The 11,846-nt window shown below is 36.7% G+C and overlaps 1 long non-coding RNA gene across 2 annotated transcripts in view; it reads right to left on the reverse strand.

Moving 5' to 3' along the window:
* Positions 1-736: 736 nt before the first annotated feature.
* Positions 737-11,846, reverse strand: part of LOC116088813 — a 23,918-nt gene continuing 12,808 nt past the window's right edge. Inside the window, exons 2-3 of one of the 2 annotated variants that reach the window (XR_004118023.1) lie at positions 1,687-1,939; positions 737-979 (exon numbers count right to left, since the gene is read on the reverse strand). This is a non-coding gene — a long non-coding RNA (uncharacterized LOC116088813). Of the gene's footprint in view, positions 980-1,622; positions 1,940-11,846 lie in introns of those variants that run through there. The other variant, XR_004118022.1, reaches the window with a different exon arrangement.

An 11,846-nucleotide genomic window follows, 5' to 3' on the forward strand; every position in this document is an offset into this window, starting at 1 on the left:
TGACAAAAAAGATATTGTAGGTATTGAAGGGGGGGTCTCTGGGAGGAGCAGTGGTACAAAAGGGAAACCAGAATGTGATTCGATTCTATTTAATTGAAATATGGTTTTAAATGTTAACAAATTCAGATAAATTGAAATCATGTAATTTTTCTCATCATAATGCAATAAAAGTTTAAAAAAAAAGAAAAACCAACAGGAAAAAGCAAAACAAAACAAAAAAAACAAACCTCTTGAAAGACCCCCGAGAGGGGAGACCCTCTCTCAAGTCATAGGAGAACATGGCCACCCAAAGACTCACAAGAGACCTATCTTGATGCAAAGCATGAGGTTTATTTTGGGACTAGCACACCAGGGTTGAGACTCGTAACCCACGCAGGGGACAGAGGAGCTCGACCCCAAGCTCAAGAAGTGTAGGGTATTTAAAGGAGAAAACCACAAACCAGGGGGAGTGAGGGGGAATTCCAACCCAAGTTATTCAGTCAGTTAGGCAGGGGAACATACTCTTTTTAGGAATGTAATCTGGATTAATCATCTACTTTGTGGTCAGCAGGGTGAGGAGCTCGTGAACCAGTTGACGTCCTGGAACCCAGAGCTCTGAACTGGCTGTCCGGCATTCCTAGTTCCGCCTCTCTTTGTGGTCAGTCAATTTTCTGGAACCCAGGGCTCTGAACCGGCTGACCCCCATTCTTCTTAGTTCTGCTCAGTCTGCTAGGGGTCATAAAAAACTTTTTTTATACCTTTCATACTTTCACTCTTATTCCCTTTATGTCCAAAGCTGACCTTTTGGACCCTGAATTAGGGAAAGGCAGCCTGTATACATGAATAAAAAAAAGATTGCTTTAATTAATTGATTGCTTTAATTAATTTGGACATGATGATTTGGGTCCTCAGTCTTTCTCCTCCCATCTTTGGATTATTTTGTAGATGTATCTGCTCGAACTGGACTCCATAACTTTGCATTTCGATTGGTTGAGGTTTTCTGTGATAGAAGTACATAAAATTTTGTAGTTTTATGAGTAAATATTATAATTATATTTTCCTTGCTATTATCTTTTTTGAATTTTTCCAACACCGTACATGTACATCATGTTAAGCCCCTTCTTCCCCAATAAGCTTCTTTCTTGCATTATTATCTTTTTGTGTCATTCACTGAGATTAATTAGTATTTCATAAGCATGGATGGGTATTATTTGCTGGAACATAGTATAATCATACTTTTTGGCTACTTTATTGAGTTCTTATATTTACCATCCTTCTCTACCCCTTCCAAAAGAAGGTTGGAGGGTAAAGGTGTCCTAGATCTGGTTAGACTATTTCCTGCTTATTAGGGAAGTCAAGTTCCTAGGGGCAAGTTCAGTTGTTGTCATCAGGATATCTCCAGCTAGCAACCAGCAATCCAACAAAGAGCAGACGTGGCAGCAGTCAGTGCCAGCAGCAGGAGCCACTGCAGCCTTGGGCTCTGGACTCTCTAATCCCCTCTCAAGAGTCTACAATTCCCAAACATAAACTCTTCAGCTGGCAGAATCACACCCCTGCCAGGGCACGAGACAAATCATAGTCAGTTGCTGCAGACAGTCTGAAACAGCCTCCTATCCCACACTCGGGAATAAAACAAAAGCATATTCACATAGCATAACTGGATTGTTTAAAGAAACAAAACTTCTCACCACAACGTGGACAACTAACCAGTGGCTACAACAGTGAAGAGTGTGATTCTCCCCAAGAAACCAATAGCTCCTCCACTAGAAGCAAGGGCCTTGTACATTCTTCTCCTGTCCAGGATGGAGAGTTCAGGACCTTCATCTTGTGCAGATCTTCTGCAGATAATTATAGCTGCAATAAGTACATGGGTGTAGCAGCTAGGTCGTGTTCAGAAGACAACATTTCCCTGGTATTCCTCTCCATCCTCTGGCTTTGACATTCTTTCAGATCATTCTTTCTTGAAAAATAGAGGGAATAATAATATAAATGTCCTGTTTAGGTCGGAGCACTCAACAATCACCTATTCTTAATTCTTTGATAATTCGAGATTCTATATGTCTTCACTCATTACAAACACAAGCTTTGCTGACCAGTACTGCAATCAACAATATGGCTATCCACATAAATATTTAGCAGACAGTTTTTTATTATGTCATTTAGAAAACAACAATAGCATTCTTCCCTGTAGGAACTATGACCTCCATAGCTACGGGCTTTGGACCAGGTTAACGGTATCAGACATGAATTTATTCCTGTGGGAGGCGCTTCAAATACAATTAGAAAGCAGTTGGTTGGGCCCATAGCAGTTATGCCACAGTTACTTGGCTGGCACAGCTTGCGTAGCAGGTTTACTAAGATTAGACTATTCAAGTTTTATAGCGGGGTAAGATTGCTGATGATCATCCCTGCCCCTCCTCACCCCCAGCAGCATACATAACACTTTCTGACACTTCAAGAGTTAGTCAGTAGGCAGGAAGCTTCCAGGTTAGTTCTAACTTGATTTCTTGACATTTTATAACCCAGTTATATAGTGTCTTCAGCAATAGAATCTTGCTATCTCTAACTATATTTTTTTTCTATCTCAGTCTAATCTTTATTTTTTAAAACAATATTTGGTTGTGAGTTCAGTCTTAAATGCTCCATATTTTTGCTCCTACCTACTTTAGTTCAAGAATGGTAGGCAAGTACTATCATAGTTCCCTACGTAACTGTATTTAAATTTTTGATATTGTTTAATGGCAGAAATTGCAATGCCACCAAGTTTTCATTTTCCAAATTAGATCTGTATGAAATTTAGGAAAGAAAGCTTTTCATTTTTTGTTTTCTCCCCTGAACTATCTTAAAAATGGAGGTGCTGGAAAGAATTAGAGATAAGGAAGACAAGTTATTAGTTAATATCTTTCTATATCTTTTTATTGTGTCCACAGTATGTGTCTTGTTTTATTTTGGAATTAGATCTTCCTTATGGAATTGCTTTAGGCCCACCTGCTTGTTAATATTATATATGTTTTAGCAGCATGATAAGGAGCATGACTGATCTTCATGATTCTCATGAACTCTGGGGACATACGAGGACTGGCTGTGCTTGATTATAGCTCATGTGCTCATGCTTCCGATTCGTGGCTTGTGTACTTGCTTGTCATAAAATAAAGGTAAGAAGAACACAGGCGGAGACTCTATACATTGTCGGATATAGAGGTAAGAAGAACACAGGCGGAGACTCTATATTGTCGGACATAGAGGTAAGAAGAACACAGGCGGAGACTCTGTTTATTGTCGGACCTCACACTTAGCTCAGATGCTGTTCTTTATTTTAATAAGAATACATTTAGGAGTTTGGTTTTATGGTTTTTCTAACAGTAGCTCCAATGTTTATTTTATATCAAGTGACTAAAATATAAGTATATCAAAAGAGAAAAGAACATGGAAAGCAATAGAAAACAACACATTGGATAATATTTCACAAAATTATGCAGTCATCCTGAGGATATGAGGTCATATGTGTGGGCTTGGAGGAAAGCAAAGTGTTGGGCTGAGATTTTATCACATAAGCATTATAGAACTTTGTGGAAGGTGTTTAGATTTACTGAGACTTTGCCTATTGGTATATAGTAGATAATGATACAGAACCTGTTTCAGAGTTGTGAGCATGAAAGGATATATAGTTCCAGAGAACTCAGAATAGGAAAGAGTTGCTCATGGCTGGGTACAGGAGTGTGCTAACTGTATCAGCTCATTGGAATTTAAGGAGGAAGACCCTCATGATAATATAGTTTTCATTATTGCTCATTCTCCAGATCAATTTCTCATTATTTATTTTCCTAAAGCACAATATTCCTGTTATTTTAGTAACTCATTTCTCATTTATACTTGTTAATATATGGTAGAATTTGCTCCATGACATACTGCACTATAAAATGTAAGACACTTAGGTAGCTTGTCAACAGAGTTGGTATATAAATCCTCATGTCTAAGGACAGTGCTTTGATGTAGTCAATGGACTCGCTACCAACATTCATCCTGAGAAAACTACATAGTATTTTTGCACTGATAGAAATTCAATAACCCAGGGTGAAAATACTTGAAACTTTTTTTTTTTCAAGACAGGGTTTCTGTGTAGCCTTGGCTGTCCTGGAACTCACTCTGTAGACCAGGCTGGCCTTGAACTCAGAAATCTGCCTGCCTCTGCCTCCCAAGTGCTGGGATTAAAAGCGTGCACCACCACCGCCCGGCTATACTTGAAACTCTTAAATGAGACAAACTAGTAGAAATAAAAAAATTCCTACAGCCTTCCTCAACTTTCCCGCCATGGTTTGTTTAGTTAATCTGCATCATCACAATATGCAATGCATGTGAATGCAGGGAAGGTTTACAAATCTTTACATTCAGACTAAGGTTGAGATCTCCAGGTCTGAAGTGCTATTGACAGCATAGACCTGTTAGAAGAGAGAGAATCGTCCTTATGGCAACTGGTAGGCGTCTGAATGCTCCAGTGGACAGCCACATACCCATGTCTACACAGGTTGCAGTGACTAGAACTAGTGAAACTACACATAAGAATAGGGAGACGTGAAGCTGGGAGGGACTTTGATGGAGGGCTGTGCAGGTAGGCGGTCGAGAGGCAAATGGCACAGTAGCTATGAGGATATTTTATTATCTCTATGTATAAAATCCTAAAACTAAGGGAATATAGTGAATTTCCTGTCATGCTTACACTTGGGGGAGAACTGGTGAAGGTCATGATAGGTGTTACAAAAACCAAATTCCCACGCAGATAACACATCTGATATGATTTGCCTACTCAGTACACAGATGATGATGCTCTTCAGAGGAGAATGGGTCCTTTCAAGCAGTGGTTTAGGAAGCCGGGCCTTTCCATTTCACAGCTGCCCATTTTCACCATGGGAGTTCCTGGCATGCGGTCTGAACGTCCATGTCCCAAGAAGAGCTATCAATTGCCAACCCAGAGAGGGTCCTTTCACCTCTGAAGAAATAAGAATGACTGCTTGCTATAAATTCTAACAAGAATGCACTCTGGTACTATGTATGTTTTGTTTGGTCAATCTGGAGATCATTCCTTAATTCTTTTATTTACTTATTTCTTTTCATTGGCAGGATTGTTACATATTTTGCACCTCTAACAAAATGTAGTCTAATCCCCAAACCACAGTGTTAGATCTGAGGTCATCCAAACATCTCGCTTGAAGCTGTGCTCTTGTCAAATGTCCCAGGGCGGTGCAGCTTTAGATTGCTCCCTTTGTTAAAATCATTTTCTAGGAGTATTTAAAATTGGCTAGCTTGTTCAAAGGTTTCAGCTGAAATTTAAGTTGTCTTTCAAGACCCCTGGGGGAGACCCCTACTCAAATCTCGGGAGGACGTACACCCAAGGAATCACGAGAGACCACATCTTGATGTAATTACAAGAGGTATATTTTAATTTGCAGGACGCCCTGGTTCGACACCACAGTTATCTCACGCAGGAGATAATGGAGCCAACCACGAGGCTTGAAAGTTAGGAGTTTTTATAGGAAAAAGGTCTGAGGGAACAAAGGGATCAGTGTGGTCATACATGATTGGCTAGTTCAAATATTAACTATTACGTGCAGAACAGAGTGGAAAATTCCTAAGGTTGGTGTTAATCTGAGTCAACAGAGCATCTGACCTTAAACCATATCTGAGAGGACCAGATGGTCCATTACTTAGTGTCTGCTAGGCATGTCTTTGCAGGTCTGGGCTTTGGACATGTCCTCGTTTGCCTAGACATATTTTCCTCTATGTTTATAGTTTTATGTCTTCTTGACCTGCCAGCTCTTATGATATCTAACAACTTGTTTGCTCTTTCCCAGGCCTATGTGGCCAGTTTGTGATGGATTCTTAGGCCCATAACTTTTCTTCCTAGTCAGCAAAGGTTTAAAGCTTTAATTTCTCCTTACAGTCTAAACATCTGGCCGGGAAGTATTTGTACCTCTGTTTACTAGGTTTTTGAAGAAATTTAAGAGCACATTTGTAATATATTAGGCTTAGACATATTTAACTAAAGGAAAATGCCCAGAAGTGGAGAAGCTCTCTGTAACAAAGTAAAATAAAGATATTTCCTTATGGTATTGTGACTAAGTAATTTGTTTTTGCCAAGATTGTGGAAACTCTAAAAAAATAAATCCTAGTACTGAGGAAATGTGTTTATAGTAATAAAAAGGACTCTCAGACACATGGAAGGAATAAGCCATGCAGGAATAATTTTAAGCCACATTTTCTATTGTGTAGAAGTACGGGGATATATTAAAATTTAAAAAAATACTAATTATATAGTATAATCATGTTGCATATTTATTAGAAGACTATTTCTAATTAAAGCTAATCCTTTTGCTTGTGTACCATATTGCATTAATTACCTTGGGGTCATGCCTAAATTTTGTTTGTTTAATCCTTGTCATTTTGGGAGAATTCACTCTCTCTTTATGCTTCCTTGTTAATATTCAGCGTGAAGATTCTTAACTTTAGAGTTTTATTTGACATGCCAAGAAGACCATGTTCTCTAGAAGAGCTTGAGTTAAATGAAATTTGGCTGCTCATGTGATACTGAGTTTGTAGCCTGATGGATTGGTTTGGAAACACTCTTCTGAATAGTTTGTGAACATTCATTCTAAGGTTCTGATGTCAGGAAAAAGAACTTTAATATGCAAATTGTGCAATGTTTCTACCTTCTTCAAGTAAGGTGCTCTCTACGATAATAGACATCATTCCTCAAAATTATATTTGAGAAAAGTTTTTTATTTTATTTTATTTTGATTTTTTTGAGATAGGGTTTAGCTGTGTAACAGAACTCTGGCTGTCCTCGACTTGCTTATTTAGACCAGGCTGGCCTCAAACTCACAGAGACTGAGTGCTTCTGCCTTCTGAGTGCTGGGATTAAAGGTATATGCCAACATGACCAGTTGATATATAAGAATTTTTATCAGAAACCTTCCATAGTTTGATTTATAGTAAGTTAAAGAGTGGAATTGCTGCCATATGGTATCTTAAACAAAGCCTTTTGCTGTGTTCATTTTAGAAATGAACACAGGTTATAATGAGTATCTAATGTTAACATTTTCCAATCTGTTGAATAAAAAAAATCATAGTATCAATCAGCAATTTTGTCCAAGACACTTATTAGATGCTATGAAAGCACGGATTAGAGGTAAGGCAGAATGCTGTCTCATGTTCTCCCTTTATGTTAAGCCTGAGGAGTTCAGTAAGGCTAGATCTCTATTTGACCACAGTAGACCTGTGGACAACTTGCCTCTCAGGGTTAAACATAAAACTTTCATGATATTTTATGTATGCTCATAACCAACACTTACTATAATCTGTCGCTCTTTCTATAAATCATTTTAATATCGACACACCTTTATTTAGCAGCTATCATATTGATCAGACAGAGCTGAATCCTGGGCTTGCAAATCTATGCCTTATCCATTTTTTTCTTATAAATATGGTCATTTATGTTTTCAGATTAAAGACTGTATCTAGTTCATATTTGTTTCAAAGAAAAATATTTCAAATAAATATAATACATTTATTTTAAAATGTCTAAAAATAACTTTGTTCTTAGAATGAGAGAAAAGCCACTTGGTAGATGTTAGGGAAATACTGTACTAAATACAAAGCCACAAATAGAAAATATTTGTGCCTTTTTCCAGAACAATTACTCTACGTTATGAACAGCAACAAATCTTATCACATGCTCGGGGAAGTGTGAAGGTCAGTTCCATCATGACAAGTTTTAGGGAATTAAAAACAGGAGGCCTGAAAACCTAAGTGAAATGGCTGAACACAGTGTCTGGACTAAAGTAGCCATAAGCAACAATTTTAAGCTAAAATTTAAGCACTGAGTAGTTGGGTGCATTTTCTGAAGTAGGGATGTTTCCTCTCTTTTTGAGGGTCTTAAATCAATTAAAGAGCTGTTGATCACCAACTGTATCCTTCAGGTACAGGCTGTGTACTCTCTATACCTATTCAATATAGGATTTGAAGTCTTAGAGAAATAACTGAAAAAGATCAAGGAGATTCAAATTGGAAAGGAAAAAATATCAAAGTATCTTTATTTGCATATGATAGGATAGTACACATAAATGGCCCTAAAAATTCCTCTGGGGAACCTCTTTACCCAAGATTCAGTTTTGTCTGATCAATATAATAGTTGCTTCATAAAGATGTGTCAATAGTAAAAGTAAACTTTACCTCCAGCAAAGTAGTTCAATACAAAGTTAACTAAAAACAAACAAACAAACAAACAAACAAACAAACCCCTCAGCATCATTCCTATATACAAATGTCAAATGTACTGAGGTAGAAATCAAGGAAACAACACTTCTCACAATAGTTTCAAATAACATAAAACATCTGGGGGTAACTCTAGTCAAACAAATGAAAGACTTGTCTAATAATTACCTCAAGTCTTTAAAGAAGGCAATTAAAATAGACATCAGTCGATGGAAAGATCTCCCAAGCTCACAGATAGATAGGATTAACATAGCAAAAATGGCTCTCCACCAAAAGCAATCTACAGATTCAATTCCCATCAAAATTCTAACACAATTCTTTATAGACCTTGAAAGGACAATTTTCAATTTCAAATGGAAAAGCAAATATACTCAACAATCCTGAACAATAAGAAAATGACTGGAGGTATCATCATCCCTGATTTCAAGTTGTACTGCAGAGCTATAGTAGCAAAAACAATATGGTCCTGGCATCAAAACAGGCTGATGAATGGAGTCTAATAAAAGTGCCAGGCATAAATCCACACATTTACAGAAACTATATGTTTTATAAAAAAGCCAGAAATACACAACAGTTATACTATGTCTGCATGTACAAGAATGAAAATAAATTCTTATGCATCACTTTGCCCAAAATCCAAGTTTAAATGGATCAAAGATCTCAACATACAACCAGGTACACTGTACACTTAACCTGATAGAAGAGAAAGTGGGGGAGTATCCTTGAATTCATTGTCACAGGAGACAACTTTTTGAACAAAACACACTGACAACACAGGCTCTAAGATCAACTATTAATAAATGGGACCTCATGAAACTGGAAAGTTTCTATAAAGCAAGGGACACCAGCAGCAAAGGGACATCAGACAAAGCAGCAGCCTACCAAATGGGAGAAGATGGAGGATTAACATCTAAAATATATGCAGAACTCAAGAAACTAGATATTAGAAAACCAAATAATCCAGTTTAAACTGGGGTTCAGACACAAACAGAGAATTCCCAATAGAGGGAACTCAAATGGCCGAGAAACACTAAAAGAAATGTTCACCATCCTTAGCCACCAGGAAAATGCAAATCAAACCTACTTTTAGATTTCATATTGCACCTGTCAGAATAGCTAAGATCAATAACACGAATGACAGCTCACGCTGGTGAGAATGTGCAATAAGGGCACATTCATCCATTGCTGGTGGGAGTGTAAAATTGTACAGCCACTATGGAAATCAATATAGCAGTTCCTTGGAATGTTGGGAATTGGTTGCCTCAAGAATGCAGGACATATGTAATAAAAACGCACGGCACACATACTCATGTGTAATTAACCATACAGGTAAATTGGTAAAGCATCTTTTAAAACTACTGGAACAGTAAACTGTAAAAGTTATGAAATGACATGACCTGTTGGGCCTTAGATTTTGTTTTAGAATCTGAACTAAACTATTTTTGAGGCTCTAATTATTGACAATTGACAAAATAAGGCATTTTCAGGGTTAGCACTTTTCAAATCATATTTTGACACATTGTGTAGACATTGTTAACATGTTATATGTATCTAGAGCAGTTGTGTCTTTTGCAGGACATATTTGTGTAACATGGCTACCCATTCAGTATTTCATCAGATGATCTTTTTAGAATGATTGCACCAATTTACTGTACAAGCACATTTATGAAATATCCTTTTCTACAAAGGCTGATATAATCTAGTTACCATCAGCTGCATTCATGTAAAAATTAAAGATATTAGTGATCATAATTTGGAATGCTTCAAGTTTGCTTTTCTTTATGTAATTTTTAAAATATATCATTGTTCAAATTTCAGTGTTTTTTCTTTCCTTTAGTCACTAAATTACTTTTAAGAAGTGCTTATTCATTACAAATATTTTGCCTTATTCTTTCAAATATTGTTTCAAGTTTATAGTTTTGAAATCTATTTCTAGTATGTAAAATAATGAATAGAAATATCACAATTCTCAGAAAGACAGCTATTATTAAAATGATGAGAGAAGAAGGATTCTGGAAGAGTGCAGAGAAAATGGAATGCTTGCATGGTATTGGTGATTCTTAAATTATTACAGCTATTGGAAATATAAGTACCACAGAAATAAAAATACAGGATCATATAGTCTAGTAATCTTACTCCTGGCACTTAGTCCAAAGGTTTGAAGTTAATCTGTAGAAGAGATGCCAGTATTTCTATGGCCATTTCAGCACAATTCACAATAGCAAAGGCAGAGCTCAACTTTCATCCATTAATAAATGAATGGGTAAATAAAATGTGATTGCGTAAGTATATGTATATGAAGTATATGTATATGACATCTCGATGTCTATGTCTATGATGTCTATGTCTATGTAATGTATATGTATATGATGTATGTGTATATATATTATATAAACATATATGCACATACATCTATATTCATATATATTCAAACTGGAGTAATACTCTGCCCTTGAAAAGAAGAGTCTTCTGTCATTTCTAAAATTATTGAAAAACATATTGCTAATCTATGCTAATTGTCAAAAGCCTGGATAAGAAAGACACTAGTGCATGGTCTTTCTTTTATGTGGACTTTGAGGCCTTCAGGCACAGAGACACAGAATTGAATGGTGGCTGCAGAGGCAGGGGAGTGGGAAGAATAATAAGATGCTGGAATAAGACACATCTCAGACTGGAAGAATACAATTTCTCTTAAGAATCATTGCCCAGCATGGTGAATTCTTTTTAGCATCAGTGTATTGTAGATTTCAAAATTGCTAAGAGAGTTAATTTCGAGTGTTCTCATCACAAAAATGATGTGTTTGAGAGATGTTAATAAGCTTAATTTATTCCTTCCATATGCGTTCACAAATCAGAATGTTGGCTTTCACCCTACAAACATAATGTGATTATCAGTTGCCAATTAACAATAAGATAGAACTAAAAAGAAATAACTATGATTACTTTTTCATACAACACAGTAATTCTATCTTCAAAGCAGTGAAAAAATCAAGTCTGTGTGTCTTCCACTAAACTTAATTAGCTTGAATGATGTGTAACCTATTATCTGGGTAAATATTTTATATTTCAAAAGTGTTAAGATCCACTTAATTCTACAAACACTAAAATGGATCTATTTGCCTTTCTAGGACAGATACTTCATTTTAGCCACAAATATTTTCATGTATTTTTATAAAAGTGTTGAGTGATTCTTAACCCGCCTCTCCCCATTTCAGTGACTCATGCACGTGACCCCAGCCATAACAAAGGCTGGTATGATCACATCCTAAAGCCCCCTTTTCAGTGACTCATGCATGTGACTACAGCCATACAAAGCCTGGCATGATCACAGGTTGCTTAGGGAACACTTCTTTGATTCTCAGCTCACAATTAATGGTATTTTGATTTTTTTATGTATTCATTAAAAAATGTGGCTGGTAAGGAGTTGTTTTGAGATGCAACAATTGTTTTCCTGGTATTTTGTTTCAGACAGGTAGACTGTGATTTGTGTTTTATAGAAGATAAAAGTAACAATTAAAAATCAACTTAGCACACAACACCCAGAGGAAGCTCCACTCTCAGGTGCTCTGACACACCCAGGATCAGAGGTGAGCAGGAAC

This window comes from Mastomys coucha, unplaced genomic scaffold (genome assembly GCF_008632895.1).
Source record: "Mastomys coucha isolate ucsf_1 unplaced genomic scaffold, UCSF_Mcou_1 pScaffold14, whole genome shotgun sequence".
Lineage (NCBI taxonomy): Eukaryota > Metazoa > Chordata > Mammalia > Rodentia > Muridae > Mastomys > Mastomys coucha.